Source organism: Notolepis coatsorum (genome assembly GCF_963971535.1).
Source record: "Notolepis coatsorum genome assembly, chromosome: 4".
NCBI lineage: Eukaryota > Metazoa > Chordata > Actinopteri > Aulopiformes > Paralepididae > Notolepis > Notolepis coatsorum.
Window position 1 is genome coordinate 138,298,910 of NC_140168.1, and position 22,738 is coordinate 138,321,647.

Below are 22,738 nucleotides of genomic sequence, written 5' to 3' on the forward strand. Positions count from 1 at the left end.
GAGAACAGAACGTTCCCGCGACGATGACGATGCCAGCGGAGCAGAGCGCTGAAGGGACTCCTCAAACGGTTAACCCTTTCACTGCAACAATTCACAGAAGGGTTAACCATTTCACTGCCGCACTACGGCCGGTTAACCCTTTCATTGCCACACGACAGAAGGTTAACCCTTCACTATCACACAACCGACGGCGCCCGTTGGTTGTGTGATAGTAAAGGGTTAACCTTCTGTCGTGTGGCAGTGAAAGGGTTAATAAGAAGTCAGCCTTGCCCCGAAGTATCGAAGCAGTGGCACTGATCATGCATCGTTCGCTCTCCGTATGATCATGTGATTATGTGTCAGATTTATTCTTTATCACTTTCTACTCCATGCCATGCAGAGCCTCCATCTTCCACCCTCCCCCCCCCCCCACCACGTGTTGAAATGGCATTAAACAAATGTGTTGTCGAGCCCTAAAGAATCAATACTTCCATATAGTTAAATTCAAATAGGTCTGGGTGGGGGGGGGGGTCGGTAGTCCTTGAGCCCGACGGCTCGATACTCGTCAACATCATCTTCAGCTGCTCTTGGGCTCTTAGTAAGTTTATTTTCACCAACACGCCTATCCCTCTACCTATCCCTCTATCTCTCTTTATCTCTCTTATCTCTCTTTATCTCTCTTTATCTCTCTCTCTCTCTCTCTCTCTCTCTCTCTCTCTCTCTCTCTCTCTCTCTCTCTCTCTCTCTCTCTCTCTCTCGCTCTCTCTCTCTCTCTATCTCTCTCTCTTTTTCTCTCTCCCTCTATCTCTCCCTCTCCCTCTCTCTCTCTCTCTCTCTCTCTCTCTCTCTCTCTCTCTCTATCTCTCTCTCCTACCTCGGGGTCAACAGCAACCTTCAGAAAGTCCAAAAATGGACTAATCCATTAAAGGAGTGCTGGGGTCAGGGGTCAGGTGGAGGCTGGTTGGTGGGAGATGAGTTCCCACGATGAGATGGTCTTCTCCTCATCAGAAAGAAGAGGGGGGGGGGGGGGGGGGTCAAGGTTGGGTGGTAATCCAATAAAGCTGATTCACTGCATCGCTGTAATATGAGGTCACAGTGCCTCTCAGATGCTGGGATAAGTGGGTGTGTGGGGGGGGGGGGGGGGGGGGGGGCAGTAATTGTCCTTCAGAAATGCCCTTGGTGAAGTAATACGCGCCTGCAGCCAACAGTGAGTTATATCGACCACATTATTGTAGGCTGGCTATTAAAGTTACAGACTTCGCTGACTCTGGTCTTTTCATACTATTTAAATCTCCGGCTTTGGGCTTTTAGACCATGAGGATCTGTGTTTCCAAACTAAATATACTGTTCAACGGACCTCACTTCAGATGCACTGCGATTTAAGATAAAGTGCCATCCTGAATGCGGGGGGGGGGGGGGGGGGGGGTTGCGGGGGAGGGGGTGGCCTCGCGGGTGCCAATACCTCCAATATGGAAATTGCATTGGCTACTTGTCAACGGTAATGTCTTCGGGTGGCAGGGTCACCTAATTGGTTTAAAAAGTAATACACCATGGGGGGGCGGAGGGGGGGGGGGGGGGGGGCGGGGGTGCGTTAGGACCAAAACGTCATAAGAGAGGGACACGGTATATTTGAAAGAAAGTGTTTGCTCTGAAAAGGTCAGTATAATTATGAGGGCCAACGTTCCACTCTACTGGTTAAAGTCGCTTGCTCGTGAGTAGTACGTTCATTGATAAAGAAAAATAATGTCCACAGCCACTCCAGTGTAAAACAAAGATATCCAAATGGTTTATTTCTCTTCCACAGCAAAGTCTTTCTTTACAGAAGTGGTCCTAAAGCTATTTTCCTAAATATTCATGTCACTACTAAAGGTAAGAAAACTGTATTTTCCCAGTCTCCAAAATCACCACCGACTCGACACATGACAAAATTCCTCCACACCTGAAAGCCGTATATCAACTTGCCGGCTCTTTCCACAGCAAAACGGTAGGCAAGGCACCCGGGTCTAGAAATGCAGGCTTCAATCTATGTTGTTTAGTCTATCTGTTCAGTACTGTTCAGTACTGTTTTAAGATGCACAATGAGATCTTCTTCTTCTTCTTCTTCTTCTTCTTCTTCTTCTTCTTCTTCTTCTTCTTCTTCTTCTTCTTCTTCTTCTTCTTCTTCTTCTTCTTCTTCTTCTTCTTCTTCTTTTGAATTTCCGGCAGTGTAGACGCATTGTGGCGTATTACTGCCCTCCGCAGTTATTTTGATGAGCTCTTCTTCTTCTTCTTCTTCTTCTTCTTCTTCTTCTTCTTCTTCTTCTTCTTCTTCTTCTTCTTCTTCTTCTTCTTCTTCTTCTTCTTCTTCTTCTTCTTCTTCTTCTTCTTCTTCTTCTTCTTCTTCTTCTTCTTCTTCTTCTTCTTCTTCTTCTTCTTCTTCTTCTTCTTCTTCTTCTTCTTCTTCTTCTTCTTCTTCTTCTTCTTCTTCTTCTTCTTCTTTCTTCTCTTGAATTTCCCGCAGGCGTATTACTCATAGATATATATAGAACACTAGATAGCTTACCCGCGCTGCCGGCCAATGGAGAGCGATGTCGTCATAGGGCCGCCATCTTGCTTGAGTCAGCCTTGAGTGAGGGTGAGTGATCTGCACAGACAAAAATACTCATAACTCGCTGAAATATTGACGGATTTACAAACGGGTTGGTTTGCTATAAACATCAAATATGTAGTTATGATACTGCATACTTATAAAAATGTTTTTTTTTAAAGATGTTTTTTTTACAAACCGCTTGAATCATAGCCACGTTAACACTTTCACTGCCACACACGAGATATCTCGGGTTTCCGATAGTTATGTTGAAAGCCACTCATGAGATTTCTCGGATTTTATTTTTTATTTTTCTAGCCTACCCGAGTATACCCGAGCGCCGCCGGCGATCATATGTGGAAAAAAGCGCCCCCTATCGTCTCCCAGATGACATAAGGGATTTTGGAATGGACTCAATGAAAATGGATGGGGAAAAAAATCCGGTACTCCACATTTTCCAGTCCACTGATCCAGCCGGGGTTACCACAGTTCATTCTGGAGCCTCTCAGCCCTGCGGAATCATGTGTACTACTGTATCACGTTGGATCCATACACTCGATTTTTTAGAATGGTGATCAGGAATTGGAATATACCAGTTGGATACCATCTGATGTCAGGTAAGGAATCTATGTTATCAGTGTTAGGATAATCAGATGAAGATATAGGCTGTTTTGTGAAATGGGCTCTTTCGGTTTCACTGTAAAAGTCCTAGAGGAAATGAACACGGCGATTATCCGTGCGCGGCCCGAATGTGCTTGCGTGCACGTATAATATTGATCATCTAGCGTTTATTTGAAAACGATTCATAAATAGGCCGACGAATATCAACGTTCTGGAATATTCCAGTAAAAGACGATTATCATAAAATGAACGTCAAGTCTCGCTCGCGTGATACTTCCTCTCTAGATACTCTACCTGGCCAGGGTACTCCTGTGTCCTAGTGCCCCCCGATGTTACACTATATGTCATGCACATGTATTTTATATGTTAATAAAATTGCATTTATCTTTAGTCCTAATTCTGTCACTGTTTGATGTCACAAAGAAGGGTGTATCCGAAAGCTGCCTACAACATTTGTAACATGTGATGAAAAAGTAAACAAATAATTAACTGTATTAGACACTTGTTAATGATGAATAGGCTTCACTTTAGATTGGCCCCCACGATAGCATCTGCAAATGATTTATAGATGTTTTATGAATGTCTTAACAAATCATTTGTTGAACATGAAAAATAAATGGAGATACACTATAGTCGTTTTTTCATATCTATTTTTCAAAGCATCTACAAATGTGTTACTACACATTAAACAACATTATTTAATGATGAACAAATCAAGTACAAACAATGTTAATAATGAGTTATAAATAATGTAGAACTAATCTGTAAATGTTATACAAATATAGTTATAAATGATTTAATAATCATTTATGAATGTATATAAATGGTTTGTTCATGGTTAGTTCATTATCCACTAATGCATTATAAATACTTTGTAAATGGTATACAAATATAGTTATAAATGATTTAATAATCATTTATGAATGTATATAAATGGTTTGTTCATGATTAGTTCATTATCTACAAATACCTTATAAATGTATTATAACTGGGTGTTATAAAGTGCTACCAAGATTTCCCTCTCTTTCCTATACCTTTCACATTCTAGGAAAACATGCCAGACAGTTTCAGTCTCTCCACCTTCACACCGCCCATCTGGATGTTTTCCCACAATGCACAAGGTACTGTTCAACCCACAGTGTCCCAGCCTCAATCTACACATATTCACCCTATCACTCCTAGACCCATATCCATCCACCTTGATTTTGACCCGAGGCTGCAGAGAGAAATAGTGCCTTCCCTTGGTCCCCTTTTCCCACTCAGCCTGCCACTCAGCCTCAACTCCTTTCTTATCTTCTCTCTGAGTTCTACTCTTCCATTGAAATGCCTATCTCTTCCTCCCTTCCCAGGCTCTGTTTGGCAAGGGAATCAGCCATCTCATTTCCCGCAATCCCAGCATGCCCCGGAACCCAACAAAACTCCACTGATCAGCCTGCCTTCGCAATCCTATATAAAACCAACATTATTTCCTGATGAGATCAGGGCGAGCTTTAGACCCAGCTGCACTCAGAGCCATCAGTGCAGCAGCCGAGTCAGAACATATAATCACCTGGCTTGGTCCCATTCTCCACCCACCACAATGCCCAGAGAATGGCAAGCAACTCTGTCACAAATACAGAGCTGCCATCAGATATTCTCTGTCCCTTACTGATCCCTAAACGAGGCACACACCACCCAAAGCCTGCCCTCCCACTTTCAGGATCCACAGAGCCATCAGTGAAAACCTCAGAGACCCTGAGGCCAAAAGGAACCTCTCTATTTCTCCCACAAATCTCGCCCTTATCATCCTCCATCAAGAACCTAATTTAATGACTCGATCAGGAACTAGCCAAAAGGCACTGACAGCCAACGAGTGTGCTCCGCAACCCCACCTGATGCAATCTCAACTTCCTGGCCCACTGATCAATACTGGACAAAAAGGCTTATACTTATCCCCATCTCCTGAAAGTAAACACCTAGCTGGGAAGGACAGACTAGTCCCACTCAATTTTGCCCAGTACTGTAACCCTAACTTTACTCTCCTCAGGTTTAGGGCAACTCCCCCATTTCCACCAATAGTGCTGGAACTGGGGTGGTCTTAAAAGCTCCACAACAGATTCTCAGAGCCTTGCACTGAAGCACATCCAGCTTTCCGTAAATTAGACTTGGCCGCAGAGCGTACACAAAACAGCCATAGTCAATTGCTGACCTGATCATCGCCTGATATATCATGCACATGGTCTCTCTATCCGCTCCCCACCCACTCCCAGCCAAGCTTCTCAGCACATTCACTATTCTTTTACACTTTGCCAGGGTTTTCTCTATATGAACAGCCCAATTCATTCTTTCATCGAACCAAACTCCCAAAAATGTAAACACCTTCACTCTCTCTAAGGAACCCCATACATAACCAGCCCACCCCTAGGCACCCTCTTTTTAAAACCAAAAATCATATAATTAGACTTAGAGGCGGAGATTTATAAACCCCACTTGTCTCCCCATTCCTCTACATCCCCCAGAGCTCTTTGTACCTGCTTTAAACAATACTCAACATTCTTCCCTCTTTTCCATATGGCCCCATCATCTGCAAATAAAGACAACCCAAACCCTCTTCAATTCGCCCAAAAATGTCATTAATCATAACATCGAAGAGGACCGGACTAATCACGCTTCCTTGTGGGGTGCCATTTTCTATTTTTACAGTTTTTGAGGTTTGCCCCCCCACACGTACTTGGATCGTCCTGTCTAATAGAAAATCCTTTATCCAATTAAACAATCTCCCTCTAACTCCGAGAATTGTTGAATATATATAGATACACAAATGTTCTAGAATGTTTGGTTATGACATCATACTGTGCCATCACAAATGTTCTAGATGTTTCATTATGACAAATAAGACGGTTCAAAGACTTTATCTAAATCCAATCAATATTCCTAATGCCGTTTCAATGTAAGGTTATAAAAATAAACATATATAAAGATCAATATATTTGTATGTGTATGACCCATGTTGTTCTGCTCTGTGCTGTGCTGTGTTGTGTTGTGTTGAGTTGAGTCAAGTCAAGTCATTTATTTATGAAGCACATCTCATACACAGAGGCGATCCAAAGTGCTGTATACACAAAAAACGATAAAAGGAGAAGGCTGATTCTTTTTTGAGAGAGAATGATTTTAAAGTATATTCTATGACACACTGGTAGGCAATGCAGAGATTTGAGGACTGGTGTAATGTGTTCAGCTTCCATAGTCCTTTGGCAGCAGCATTCTGTATGAGCTGCAGTTGTTTGATTGCTTTTTTGGGGAGGCCTGAGAAAAGACAGTCGTCTAACCTGCTAGAGATTAAGGCCTGAGAAAAGACTATTACAATAGTCTAACCTGCTAGAGATGAAGGCCTGAGAAAAGACTGTTACAATGTCTAACGTGCTAGAGATGAAGGAGGTCTGACTTCACTACCACACTGTCTACAGCAGGTTAACCCTTTCGCTACCACGCTACAGACGGTTGACGGTCCTGTGGTGTGGTAGTGAAAGGGTTAACCTTCTGTAGTGTGGTTGTGAAAGGGTTAACCCATTTGCCATGTGGCAGTGAAAGGGTTAACAACACAGCGGAAAGATAGAGCACACGTTTATACCGTCGAGATTTACCTCGCACAACCGCACACACCACGCCACTGTTTTTACCCCAAATACATTTAAACTTTTGAAAAGGTTCCGCGAGACTGACAGCACGAGTGAAAGGCAACGCACACACACATGCGTACCTTTCAACGTACGATTCAAACGCGCCTCCACGGTCGCCGGTGCCCTTTAGACGGCTGCTCCGTGACAGAGACAGGCACGTAGAAATAGATGTCACGAGATGTTATCGCGGACATTTCAACCTTTTTGAAGTATCAAAAGGCTGCGGGAACATGTTTGAACATGTGGCTGCATTGCTTTCGGCTTGCCACGGGGCCCCACCGATGTCCCTGATGGCGGGCGATGATGAGAGCCGTGTAATCGGCGCCCGGTGCCTCCGAAGAAGAAGCGCTCCCTGCATCGTGCATCGTAATTCATATAGATATCTAAAATGATGTAGGCAGTGGGACAGTAGAGGGGGGTGAGGATGAGTAGCAAGTGAAATAATAATAGCCCTTTCAAACATGTTTTCTGTGATAAGACTCTGTCTTATCTGTATAGTGATTGCAGTGGTTTTTATGCTGAGCATTTGGTGAAAATCCTCGCCGTCTCAGGATGAAAGTGCCAGATAAGGCTGTGTTTAAGGACTACACGGTATATCTTAATATACATTACACAATCTCACAATGTTTACGACAGAAAGAGGCATCTCATTGTGTTCTCTCATCTCTAAACACAGAGCGCTGCCACACTGAGACAGAGAGCCACAACAACAACCGCTTCACACTCACTTGAACAAACAAGTTGTTTCTTTAAACTAGGCATGTCCGATATTATCGGCTGATATTGGCATTAAATGTAATATCGGAAATTATCGGTATCGGTTTAAAAAAAATAAAAAAATGTAACCTTTATTTACCCAGGCAAGCAAGTAAGAACAAATTCTTATTTTATTTATTGTGAAAAGTATGCATGTTGTGTTTTTGGGGGGGGGGACACACTGCATAGATCGGTATCGGTTGATATCGGTATCGGAAATTAAGAGTTGGACAATATCGGTATATCGATATCGGTAAAAAAGACAATATCGAACATCCCTACTTTAAACCTGATGCACGTCATTCTGGAAAAACAAAACCAAAAGCTCTCCAAAGCAGCGGGGAAAGATACTGATGTTTGACAGAGCTTCCGAGGCAGCGGACGGCCCTTGTGAGGATCTTCGATTGAGTCTTTCTTCGAGGTGCGTGGGCGGCTGAGATCCTCTAGGCCTTCAGTTCAAGCGGTCCGTCGGTTTCATCAGCCGGGGGAGCTCCACTGTGCTACTCGATGTCTTCTTCCAGAGATGACCCCCCCCGCCGGCGCACGCTGCGAGCAACTTGAAAGCTCATGTCAAGCCCAAACATCCGCGATCAATCATTCCCCTGTCAAGAGCGAGAACTATTGATCCGTAGTGGTACAGCGCTGGGTTCTTAAAGAGCGGCTGGGCGTAGGTAGGTAGGTAGGTTTTATTTAGACTCCAAAAACCAGGGGCGGACCTTCCTACAGGCGATATAGGCGGTCGCCTAGAGCGCCCCCCAGAGGGGGGCGCCAAAAAAATAAAAAATTAAAAAAATTATTTTATTTTTTTTTCTGTGCAGTTTTGGCGCCCCCCTCTATATCTGCAACCATTATTTTACATAAAAATAATTCTAACATAAGGAAAATGAGCCAAATCTAAAACGGTTGGTCGGTCTGAGCCTCAGCTTTAGGTGTTCACAGTCAGAACATGCTAGAGCGCTGTGCATTGATGGGTATCGGTCAAGTGTTTATAGAATTGAGCGTTGAGGAAAGAGGGGGGGGGGGGGGGGGGGGGGCGGCGCAGTGGTGAATCTCACCTAGGGCGCCAAGTGTCCTAGTCCGCCCCTGCCAAAACATATACAGATCATTACTCCATTATATATTTTTGTCAAGGATAGAAACGAAAAAGGCGCAGTGACTTATTTACAACGTTGTCCTTGGGTGTCAAGGATGCTAGAAAACACATACAACTCATTACAGAATTAATCACAATTATTATCTTTGCATAATAATAATGGCACAACCTAAATTAGTACAAACAAAGCACATTTGTTGTTACAATGTTCCTTTATGCCGGAAGTCAGTGAGTTTCAGGAAGCACCCTCGGGGGAGGGAATTTGGGGGAGGGAGGGAGGGCGGAGAGTGGGGGGTGGGAGTTAAGGATAGGGTAGTGGCTTAGGGTTTGGGCGTGTGAGGCAGTCGAGGGTTCCACCCCTCCTTCCGTGCATGTCGCCAGTTGTGCTCGTGGGGGGGAGGTTTGCGTGAGGATGGGGAGGGGGGGGGAGGGGGGGCCTGCCATCCATCTTATCTTCAGACAGTCAGATACTGTCCCGTCCTTGGTTGCGATGGGTACGGACGTCATAAACCAGGTCTAATCTTGACTTCTTCTCTCGGCCTCTTTCAATTGACCTCGAACATTCTTTCTTTCTTCCACAGACCTGAGTTTTGTGCGGGGGGGGGGGGGGGGGTGTGCATCAGGTACAATGATTCCTGTGATGCTTTAATTTAATCCAAATCTTTCTTCTTTGTCGCGGTCCTAATGTCCTGCGCGCCCCAACATGATTTGACCTCTTAATTGTTCATCGGCTGTGTGTTGAGCGAGCCGCTTTGCCAGTTCAATGTGGGCTTTTTCCAATCTTGCTACTACTTGAAGGCAGCAAATCCGAATCCAAATTGCGATCGCTCCCCAACCGATCAGAAGATGACGAGGAGATACAGATCCTCAACATCTTCAATCTCAATAGAATATAGGCATATTGATCGCCAATTATTCCAACTGTCGATTGCAAACCCGGCCTGGAATGTCCCTATCGGACATAATGGTTCGGTCGCACTTTGTTTTCTTGAAGAGAAAATTCGATCCACTGCTGCAAAACCCCAGCTTACTAGTTGATCCATTGATTGATTGAGTAGGAAGTCAGGTATATTGAAGAAAAAGTAGAATGTCCACACCGTCAAGGAGGCAGTTGTAAGGCAGTTGTAAGTAGAGATCACACCGTTATTAATTGCAGCTTAGAGTCCACACCGAGAGAAGCAGAAAGACAGAGCTGGTGTACGGAGATAAAAGCGGCTGCAGGGAGGAGGGTAGAGGAGGCCTTGGAGGGCAGGGAGGAGAGATAAAAAATGCGACTGCTCTCTGGGGAGGTTAGAATGGGAATGGGATTTACATGAATCCCCAAAATTATTAGTATTGCGTGTCGATTGGAAGCGCTCCCTTGTTGTGCCTCCTCTGGTTGTGCCTCCTCTTGGTTTGCCTCCTCTCTCGGTTACCGTCGGTAGGGTGATAGTAAAGGGTTAACCTTCTGTAGTGTGGCAGTTTAGTTTAGTTTATTTATTTAGCACATTATTTAAAAAAAAACAGTGCTAGGCTGGGTGGCGCAGCGGACACTGCACTCGTCACCAACGCAAGAGACACCGGGTTCGACTCCGGCTGTCGGCGTTGCCTCCGGCTTGGGCCGGCCGTCATACTAACTCATTGGCAGAGTCAGCGGGTGGAAGTCGAAGGGTGGTAATCTGGACGTTGTGAACAGCGACTCCTACAGGTCGGTTGGGGACACCTGCACAGCAGAGACACGAAATGGCGGGGGTAGTGTGAGCCTACCACACGTTACACCTCGCCAAATGAGAGTCCGCACTGGCAGGTGAAAAGATGTGACAGACTGCCTCCACATGTATTGGAGGGGACATGTGATGCAAGGCTTCTATCCTCCCTACAACCGGCCAGTGGGGGCATATGCGAGCAACGTTCAAGACAGGGGAGGGGAGAATTGGCATGGCTAAATTGGTCTAGAAATGTAAACATGGTCTAGAAAATAAACTACAAACAGGATCAGAGACATAAGGCAGACACTATAGCAAAAACATGGAACATTGACATGAGTCAGTAACATCTTTTTTTTTTAGTACAAGAGGGCAAAGTAGAAAGGGTTAACCTGCTGTTGTGTGGCAGTGAAAGGGTTAACCGTTTGGTAGCGCGGCAGTGAAAGGGCCTAAGTGTTTCGCATGCCGCGCTAATGGTGCTGTCACTGGCTAATACACGGTCAGCCACCATTACCGGCCAAGCCACCATCTTGTCTCCGTGCGCCGCCTCGGCCTTGAACCTCTCGACCGCTCTTTCCGGGGCTCAGAGTTTGATACAAATGACATGATTAATTGGAGCCTGTGAGCCTTTTCCAAAAGTATTCTCCCCTGACTCTTGAAGTCGAGAGGGAAAGTCATCTTCACAGTGCGGTGATGATATGCATTGGTTTCGGCATTTTGGTTCAAATATGGAGGGATCTTTGAGGCGTCGTCGACCTTTATCGCTTTGCTTCGGTTTGTTTGTCACAGTTTGTTTGTGTGTGATGATGACACGATTTTCAAAACCCAAAACTATTCTGCTTTGCAACGTAGCAAGAATCTCTCTGCAGTTGCAGTGTCAGTACAGTAACTGACTCCTAGAATGATACGAATAGTTATGGGCTTCAGGTTCCCTTTGGGATATTTTAATATTTCAGACGTAGTTATTATAATCTTTGTTACCTCTTCTACCTCTTCCCAGCCTGCTTGACGTGTCAATAAAAAAGAAATTGCATCCTTAATTAGATCAACAACACAACAATGTGCCAAGCCCACTACTTCAGGGCTGTTGTGCGTGTTGTGCTGTGTGGCGGGTGTGTGCGTGTGTGTGTGTGTGTGTGTGTGGGTGTGTGCGTGTGTGCGTGCGTGTGTGTGTGTGTGTGTGTGTGGTGTGTGTGTGTGTGTGTGTGTGTGTGCGTGTGTGTGTGCGTGTGCGTGTGTGTTCGTGTGTGCGCGCGTGTGTCAGAAATCCAGAGTACACCACATCAAAGCAGCCGGTGAATAGATTCCTCCCCAAATCCATGCAAATCAAACATGGCGGTTGTCGTTTGTCAGTGGGCTCGAGGTGCGCGCCGCGCTTATTCATCTCGGTAATTTCAACCGACATAAGTGGGGATGCTATCGCTTTGTGTCACAGGGCTGAGCACTGGAACATTGGCTTATTGGTTATGGTTGAATTATTCATCTGAACCACGCGGCTGCTGCTTGCCCATGTCAATGAATGCTCAGGGTTGAGGGACCAAGCGCTGCAAATAATATATATAACCACGATGATACCGGAGTGAAACTATGAGGGGCCGATCGGACCTATACTACAAGTTCAAGTTCTTTTATTGCCACACGGCCAGGCCTGTGGAATTTGGGCTGGAATACTGTGAATACTGAAACACTGTCACGTATACTAGTGAAAATGATCCACAAACTCTCTATATAACTTGATCATCAGCAGAAAACGCCACACGCCTGCTGCCGCACCGCAGGAATGCGTCGTCTCTGGTCGGGGGGGGGGGGGGGGGTTCTTGGCTTGCGTCCAGCGTCGCCAATGCGTTCATCGTGGATGAATAACAGCGTGTATGTTCTTCTGACACCTGCTGACGAGGCCCTCGCTCTCCTCCTCCGTCGTGGCGGTACATGTTTTATGTAGAACTCTATTCGGCAGTGTCTCCTGAGTGCTGAGTGGTCTCAATGTCGCATCATCATCATCATCATCATCATCATCTCATCATCATCATCATCATCATCATCATCATCATCATCAATCATTATTTATTCGTACATTGGAATTTTTACAGTCTAACAGTGTCTCCAGTCCATATAGTTCACTTAATCATCTTCTCTTTATTCATTTGCTTAGATTTTTTCTTTTTTTACACGTGATCTCAAGAAGGTGCTGAACGAGCTCAGTGGCAGTTTTTCACATCTGGTCCTTTTTAGCATGGTGTTATTCACTGTCAAAGACGCAAAGAAAAATCATCATTTATATTCTCCTTTGTTTCATCACAATTTACTCAAGCCTAGTAGTAACAGACACAATATTTCTGACACTGGGAGTACATACACTGAGATCCATAGATGTCCCTAGATACCAAACACATGCAAATGGACCTTGTACAACAGTAGAAGTGGAGCAATCTTCCATTTACTTAGGTATGTATTTTTAGGCGGATTTTCAGAAAATAGGGCTTAACAGGTTAATATGATCCACTAAATTCCATGGCCGAAAGGAACAGGAAGAAGAAAACTCTTATTGTACCTGCCCCGCGTTATTTTTTTTCCTAGCCACATTTCTCGGAGACGCTCTCTGATTGGCCGACGCCTGTTTCTACACTGGTTAAGCTTAGGCACTCTTTCGAAGTTGGTTAAGGTTAGAGTTTGTCTTAGAGCAGGGGTGTCAAACTCATTTTCACAGAGGGCCACATCAGCATTATGGTTGCCCTCAAAGGGCCAAAGACCGTATAAATGTTAATGTAATGTAAAATAAATGTAGCTACTCATTTACATATTGTTAAACATGTTGTTTCTGTATTTATTACTTATTCAAGTTATACATATTGCATATGCATTTGCATAGATGTAAACATATATGTTAGCTTATGTTATTTTAACAAATAATTTTAGTTGATCAGAACCCCATATTACTCCATCAATCAATGATCAAACCATTCAAGTAAATAACAAAGAAGAATATCATCAAATACAAGCTATGACATTAAGTTTGTTCAAAACCTTTTTGTCACAGTCAAGAGGGGCAGAACTAACAACTGTGAGCTGCAAAGAACGCGTGGGACAGATGTAGTAGATGTTACAAAAACAAATGGCTGCACACAACCTTGCAGAGGCCATACATCCAACTAATGGAAGAGAGGTGCAGAAATGGGATTTGACGTCAGAGGAGACGCTACAGGCTGCGTTTGACTGCACAGACTGGAACGTGTTCCGCGACACAGATAACATTAATGTCTACACGGACACAGTGCTGGACTATGTTTGTACTTTGGTGGAAGAAACAATCCACACTACCAAAATGAGAGTTTACCCAAATCAAAAACCCTGGGTAGACAAATCCGTCCGTGAAGCTCTGAGAGAGCGCACCAAAGCATACAACGACGGCCTAGTGGCAGGCAACATGAATGACCACAAGGTGGCGCGATACAACGTAAGGAGGACAGTGACAGAGGCCAAACGGCGCTACAGGGATGAAATTGAACTCCAGTTTGAACAAGCTGACTCTAGAGCTATGTGGCAGGGGCTCAAAACGATGACAGACTACAAAGGCGCCTCCCTCAAACTGAACAGTGACATCTCCTTAGCAAATGACCTCAATACCTTCTATGCGAGGTTTGATGCTGGTAATAACAACACCAGCCCACAAGCCACGGCAATGGGGGGGGGGGGGGGGGGGGGGGGGGTCGGCTGCTGATGGAGACGCAGTGTTCAGGGTAACAGAGCATGAGGTGAGGCGGACCTTTAAAAAAGTGAATATCAGGAAGGCATCCCCGGCCGCGTCCTAAAAGTCTGTGCCGACCAACTGGCCCCAGTATTCACTGACATATTTAACCTGTCCTTAGAACAGGCTGTCATCCCCACCTGCCTGAAGAAGTCCACTATTATCCCTGTACCCAAAAAATCCAAGCCTGCTTGCCTCAACGACTACCGCCCTGTAGCTCTCACCTCCATAGCCATGAAGTGCTTTGAGAAGCTAGTAAAGGGCTACATCTGCTCCTCCCTCCCCATCAACATGGACCCCCTGCAATTTGCATACCGCCCCAACAGGTCCACGGAGGACGCCATATCCCATGTGCTGCACACAGCAGCATCACACCTGGACAAGAGGCAGGGGAACTATGTGAGAATGCTATTCATCGACTACAGCTCGGCATTCAATACCATAGTCCCCTCCATACTCATAGCCAAGCTCAGGGACCTGGGCTTGAACTATGACCTCTGCCAGTGGGTCTTGGACTTCCTGACTGGCAGACCCCAGGTGGTGAGAGCAGGCAACTGCACCTCCTCATCCATCACCCTCAACATAGGGGCCCCCCAGGGCTGTGTTCTGAGTCCCCTCCTCTACTCCCTGTACACACACGACTGTGTGGCTCAGCGGAGTAGCAATACAATCATCAAATTTGCTGACGACACAGTGGTGGTGGGCCTGATCTCTGCCAACAACGAGAGGGCCTACCTGGAAGAGGTCAAGGTCCTGACGGGATGGTGCCAGGAAAACAGCCTCTCCCTGAACGTCAGCAAAACAAAGGAGATGATTGTGGACTTCAGGAGGTCGGGGGTCAAGGACTACAGCCCCCTCAGCATCGACGGGGCACCGGTTGAGAGAGTCAACAGCTTTAAGTACCTCGGAGCCTACATATCCGAGGACTTGACATGGACCACACACATTGACAGTGTTGTGAAGAAGGCACGACAACGCCTCTACTTCCTCAGGCGCCTAAGGAAGTTCCAAGTCAGTCAGAAGATCCTTAAGAACTTCTACTCATGTACAATAGAGAGCATCTTGACTGGCAACATCACCTCCTGGTTTGGGAATAGCACTGCACAAGACCGAAGCAGACTACAAAGAGTGACACGTTCAGCCGAACGCACAATTGGAGGGGGGCTCCCCACCCTCCAGAACATTTACAACAAGCGTTGCAAGGGCAAGGCTAAGAGAATCATTAAAGACTCCAGTCACCCGAACAACTGCCTCTTTGAACTGCTGCGGTCAGGCAAGCGATACCGGAGTCTCAAGGCTAGCACAGAAAGACTCAGAAGAAGCTTCTATCCCCAGGCCATCAGGCTGCTAAACGAACAATGAACACTACACAACAACAACCACCAAACGCACATAGCACACACATCCACACGCACACACTCACTTTAAACAAACACACTGTAGCACCCACTCCACACACTTTATAGCACACACCCACTTTAAACAAACACACTGTAGCACCCACTCCCCACACTTTATATTTATTGATGAAGGATTGCACTACAACTCGTACACCTTACTGTAAATTGTACCTAAATTGTACCTCATCCCATTTCTGCTTTGCACTATATAGTACTGTACATTAGTACACTGCATAGTATTGTATATTATATGGTAACTCAGAATATTGTACATATGTCTATACCGAACACTGTGACCTCATTTTCTTCTTCTAAATTACATGCTATACTATGTTATTTGATACTATCTTGTCTAGCACAGTCTCTGGAGCGTAACAGTAAGAAGCATTTTGTATGAAAGTATTCTGTACTTCTGTATGACAACTATTAAAGAAACTTGAAACTTGGAAGATAGTTTAATTAACTTTAATTAACAGATTGCAGAATGGGTACAGTACAGTACAGCTCGATACACACAATTGTTAAGGGGATGCAGACCAGAGAAAGACTTTCGACTTGTTTGCATCAGGGTCCCCCCTTTTCAATTCGTAATGAAATTGCTATTATGTGTCTGCATGAACACACAACTGTAACTGTACTCAAAAATAACAAAATAAGGGTTGTCTCAGTTCACAACTATATTGGTCAAGTTTTGGGTGGGACTTGTTTGCGTCCCTACAGCTTCTTATTCAATTGAGCGAGATGCTCGGTTATGTCACACAGCCAGCTTGCATCTGACAGTTCAGACAATATTTCTTCAACCCTTTGTTACCTATTCCGCCTGGATCTTTTTTGTATTTTGGGCTGTAAAATTGTCAAAGAATGTCTGAGGAGTAAGTGCTTTTGGCTTTTTTCCTTTGTTACTTCATCAATACCTCAGATGTTCAACACACATGTATGTGTAAGAATGTGTAATAACTAAGGCTGTCAAAGCTTTATTAACGCATTAACCCACAATTATTTTAACGCCGCTATTTTTTAACCCAAGATTAATGTTAAAAAAAAAGGTCTTTTGACGGTTAAGCTTAGGCACTCTTTCGAAGTTGGTTAAGGTTAGAGTTTGTCTTAGAGCATGGCGATAGAACGCCAGGTAGTTTGCAGGCTGTTCGACGCGGAAATGGGCAAAGACACAGCTCGTCACGCGATTGGGCAAACATGTCAGTGCCCAATCAGAGAGCGTCAGTCAGTGGCCAATCAGAGAGCGTCTCCGAGAAATGCGGCTAGGAAAAAAAATAACGCACCTGCCCCTACACACATACGGTACGCTTATCCACTTACAGGTTATTCAAACTTTGGTGTTATCACACCTTGACTACAAGTGCAGCAAAAAACTTTAAAAAGTGTAAAAGATCTTAACACACTTCAGATTGTGCAGAATAAATCTGTTTGTCTTCCACTCTGGTGTTCTACGAGAACAGGTGTAGAACAAATGCATAGTGATCTTGCGTGGTTGAAAGTAGAGGGCAGATTGACACGCAGCCTACTAACATTATTCAGGAATATAACTGTGTTTAAACAACCAAGCTGCCTGTACTCAAGAATAACCTTTTCCCAAGACAGACATGAGCACAGGACAAGACAAGTTACCAGGGCTCATGTTTCAATTCCTCTACCGAGATCAAATGCAATGCAAATAACTGCTATGTATAGGGCCATCTCACAGTGGAATAGGTTGCCATATTGCATTACATTTGACGTAGAAACTGTACATTGGAGGAGGTTGGGTGGGGTTGTGTGGGGGGGGGGGGGGGGTTGGGTACATTGGGATATTGACAACCATACTGGGTAATTTACATTGGAGGTGGTTGGGGTGGGGGGGGGGGGAGAAACACTGTATAAACAAGCAACACTGTACATTGGGGGGGGGGGGGCACTGTACAAACAAGCAAAATTGTACATTGGAATATTAACAACCATACTAGGTAAATAACTGTACATTCTCCAAAACCATTACTAATGCCAAAGCTTCTTTCTTTCACCATAGGATCGAGGCCTCTGCCAAGAATCTTCGCAAACTGCATGCTACCATGTCCTCCCTCCTCACTCCCCCCCCACCCCCTCCTCCCTCATCTTTTTCTGCCGAAGACTTTGCGATCTTCTTTGAGGAAAAAGTGGAGAACATCCGCAGCTCCTTCTCCCAACCCCCACCCATTCCAAATGCTGAATCGAGAACCTCATCCTTCACTCTGTCATCTTTCTCTCCCATTACAGAAGCCGAGACCCTGACACTGGTAACGTCGAACCGTCCGACTACATGCCAGCTGGACCAGCTACCCTCCCCACTCCTCCAGACCATAGCACCGGACATCCTCCCATTCCTAACTGCAACCATCAACTCCTCACTCAACTCGGGGGTGGTCCCCACCTCCCTAAAACAAGCCAGAGTCACGCCCCTCATAAAAAAACCAACCCTGAACCCCACCGTCATAGCCAACTATCGTCCTGTCTCTCTTCTCTCCTTTCTTTCTAAAACACTTGAACGTGCTGTATCCAACCAACTTACTGCTTATCTCTTACAGAATGACCTCCTAGACCCCAATCAGTCTGGCTTCCGGACTGGCCACTCCACAGAAACGGCCCTCATTGCGGTCACAGAGGCACTTCACTTAGCAAAAGCGAAAGGCCTCTCCTCTGTCCTGATTCTCCTAGATCTATCTGCAGCCTTCGACACAGTCAACCATCAGATCCTCCTCGCGGCCCTCGTAGGAATGGGAGTGGCTGGATCTGCGCTGACATGGCTGACATCATACCTCAACGACCGCTCCTACCAAGTGTCATGGAGAGGGACTCTGTCGGCCACCCGCCCCCTCCGGACGGGTGTCCCCCAGGGCTCGGTCCTAGGACCCCTTCTCTTCTCCCTCTACACTAAATCACTGGGTAACATTATCACGTCTCATGGCTTCTCATATCATTGTTATGCCGATGATACTCAACTCTTCCTCTCCTTCCCTCCCTCAGATATCCACGTCTCTGAGCGGATCTCGGCCTGTCTGTCCGACATCTCCGCCTGGATGACGACCAACCACCTCAAACTGAACCTAAGCAAAACAGAATTGCTCCACCTGCCGGCCAAATCCTCCCCCCTGACCGACCTCTCCATCACAGTCGAGAATGCAGCTGTGACCGCGTCCCCGACCGCCAAGAACCTTGGTGTTGTCCTCGACGACCAGTTGAACTTCTCTGCTCACATCGCAGCGACAACCAGAACCTGCAGATTCCTCCTGAGCAACGTCAGAAGGATACGCCCCTTCCTGACAAAAGAAGCCACCCAACTCCTCATCCAATCAACAGTCATCTCCCGCCTCGACTACTGCAACGCACTGCTAGCTGGCCTCCCGGCCACTGCCACCAAGCCTCTTCAACTCATTCAAAACGCAGCGGCCCGCCTGATATCAAACCTACCGAAGTCGGCCCATGTCACCCCACTTCTTAGGGACCTGCACTGGCTCCCCATTGCTGCACGTATCCGCTTCAAGGCCCTCGACCTAGCATACCGTGCAGCAAAGGGAACCGCTCCCGCCTACCTCCGGTCAATGGTCTCTAACTACACACCCTCAAGACCCCTACGCTCTGCATCTTCTGGCCGCCTCAGACCTACTCCTATCCAAGCTCCCGGAGGGTCATCAAAGAGAAGCCGCCTATTCTCAGTCCTTGCCCCACAATGGTGGAATAAACTACCCATCCCAGTTAGGACAGCCGAATCCCGTCCAATCTTTCGCCGTCGACTAAAGACTCACTTCTTCAACCATTATCTGAAATGATTAAAAAAAAAAAAAAAAAATCTAACCCTGACTAACCTTACTGTCATGCACTTGTCCTAATAAACTAACCTACACTGTAACACGCAACACTTGATGAACATTGTTACTCAGCTGATAGAGTTGTACCCTTCTTGCTGTCTTGTCGTACAGAACTTGTAAGTCGCTTTGGATAAAAGCGTCAGCTAAATGACTAAATGTAAATGTAAATGTACATTGGAGGGGGTTGGGTTAGGACATTTACAGGGGCCAGTTTCGAATTGCAGTCTCCCGTAGGTGTCCCTTGAGAGTGGTTTTGAAAGTGGGTAGTGATTCACATTCCTTTACAGCTTTGGGTAGGGCGTTCCACATTGATGTGGCATAATTGCGAAACGTGTTTAGTCCCTTTTTTGAGCCGAATCTGGGTTTAACATGATTTGTGGAGCTCCCTCTGGTGTTGTGATCGTGGTATTCACTGACCTTTGGGAAGTATTTTGACATGTACATGGGTACCTTGGTCGTGTAGTGTATCTTGTAGACCAGGCCCATTGCAAGTTGCTGTACTCTGTCGTCTACTCTAAGCCATCCTAGGTTGTCAAAGTGGGCAGGGGTGAGGTGGGTTCTAGGAGTAAGGTCTAGCAGTAGTCTGACCAGTTTGTTTTGAGATGTTTGTAATCTTGTTTTGAGTGCCTTTGAGGTGCTTTGGTACCATGAGGTGCAAGCATAGTCGTAGTACCCTTGAATGAGTGCTCCTGCCAGAGTCTTCAAGGTATTCTTGTTTACCAGAGAGGAGATCCGGTACAGGAATCTAGTTTGTTGGTTGACATTGGATCCCATTTTGTCACAGGAAAGATTTGCCTCTAGGATGGAACCCAGGTAGGTAATTTCATCTTTCCTTTTCCTTGTCACCTTCACCTAATATGTTTTGATCTGGTCAGGTGCGCTGTCACCTAATATGTTTTGATCTGGTCAGGTGCACTGTCACCTAATATGTTTTGATCTGGACAGGTGCGCTGTCACCTAATATGTTTTGATCTGGTCAGGTGCGCTGTCACCTAATATGTTTTGATCTGGTCAGGTGTGCTGTCACCTAATATGTTTTGATCTGTGTCTGATTAGGTGTGCCGTCACGCATCACCTAATATGTTTTCATCTGTCTGGTCAGGTGTGCCGTCACCGAATATAATTTTTTTTGCATCTGTGTCTGGTCAGGTGCGCCGTCACCGAATATCAAATTTTTTGCATCTGTGTCTGGTCAGGTGCGCCGTCACCTAATGTTAATATGTTTTCATCTGTGTCCACTGACCACTGACACACACAGTGGGGGATGTTTTAAAAATATAATTTAATATATAATATAACATAATAATTTGTGCTTCACCAAAAAATGTGGTCAGCAGCCGCTACTGATCTGTACATATCCTACTCTTACTAGTTACACTGCTGGCCAGTAGTCATCATACTGTTTTTATGTATTATACATAGGGCTGTCAGTTTATCGTGTTAATTAGATTAATTAATTACACAGCAAATTATCGCGTTATGAAAATTAACTCAAAATTAATTACAAAAAAATAATAATAATAATACTTTTTTTTATCTCATTCATTCCATAAGAACGTAGAATACACATTTACAGACTTTTTTTTTTATATGTGTGAGGTTTTGTCCGCTGCCCACCCACTCGCTCTGTTCCTTTAAGGTATTTCGGTTAATTAATTGCATTCTCCTCTCCGCACGCTTCTTCCTGTAGATGCCGTTTGATTGGTGCTCTCCCAACCACACGCTTCTGGAGCAATGATCAATTTCATCCCGCAGCTGTCACAGCTTGTCATTAAGCACCCCGTGGCTTTAAATACCCTGATCTCCCTAATATTGATGTTGGATCGTTCTGAAACATTCCCTGCATTTGCCTGTTCCTTCCCGTCGCTGCTTTCCCTGTTCTTTTGCCTCCCAGGACTCTCGAGAAATATTCCGTTTGGAGAACCTGCTTCCCCGTTACGAAGCGGTCGCCTTGTTTGATCTGCCCGCTTTACGCGCTGCGCTCTGGTGAGTTTTTGTAAACAGTCTTTTGGATCTATCGTTTTTTGTGTGTTGTTAAAGCACTGAAGAGATCCTGTTTTTGTTCAGACTGTTCTCACCTTTTTGTCTGTTGGATTTTCACATTTGGATTACCTAATTGTTTTCACTCTGGACACTGCTCACTGTGTGTTTCACACCGAAGATCTGTCACTTGGATTTATTGTTTGGACAATTCACCTGACCAGTCACCTGTCAGTTTTCAATTGTGCGCTGAGCTAACTCGGACTCTCTCTCTCCCTCTCCGCCTCCATCCGGAGTATATGCTGGGAGGATCTGCAGAGCGGCTCAGACGTCACGGACAAATTCCACAAGGTAACCTTCCGGGAGAAGCTGCAGAGCAGCAAACATTCCTCACATGCCTGTTTCCCAGTTTGTTCTGTTCACCACCAAATTCATTCTTGTTACTCAGTAAATAAACACGCCCTGATTTTGGCTAACTCTGAAACAACTCTCTCCGTGCCGTTTGCGTTTGGGGTCGGTGTCAAACCATAACAATATGGTCCATTTGCATGTTCTTGGTATCTGATTCTAATGACATCTATGGATCTCAGGGAATGTATTCCCAGTGTCAGAAATACTGTGTCTGTTACTAGGCTTGAGTAAATTGTGATGAACCAAATGAGAATATCAATAGATTTTTTTTATCTTTGGCTGTGAATAACACTATGCTCAAATTGACCAGACCTAAAAAATCGAAGCAAATTAATAGATGGAATAATAATAATAATAATAATGGCTTGGATTTATATAGCGCTCTTCATGACACCCAGAGCGCTTCACAGAGTCCATTATTCGTTCATACACAGTCATACCGGTGGTGGTAAGCTACAATTGCAGCCAGAGCTGCCCTGAGGCAGACTCACGGAAGCGTGGTGAATAATCATCGCCTACGGCCCCTCCGACCACCACCAACATTCATTCACATGCATAGACATTCATACGAGGCAAGTAGGTTAAGTGTCTTGCCCAAGGACACAACGGCGATGGGATGGACATGGGCTTGAGCGTGATTCGAACCACCAACCCTTCATTCATTGGAAGACGCGCTCTACCCCTGAGCCAAAGCCGCCCCACAAGATGATTAAACAGAAGGTTTTGTAGATACAGTACTGAATTCTGCCATCCAATTTGAAATATGATTATAGAATATAGAATATCAGGCATAAAATGGTTATGCGATTAAAATGCGATTAATTAGATTAATTAATTACAAATCCTGTAATTAATTAGATACATTTTTTTAATCGCCTGACAGCACTAATTATACTACAACCCTGTACATACATCTGATTAGCACTACAGTTTAACCACCTGTACACCACCTGTTGTCTCTGCTTACCTGTTATGCTTTTCTTTGATTTTAATTTGTATTATCA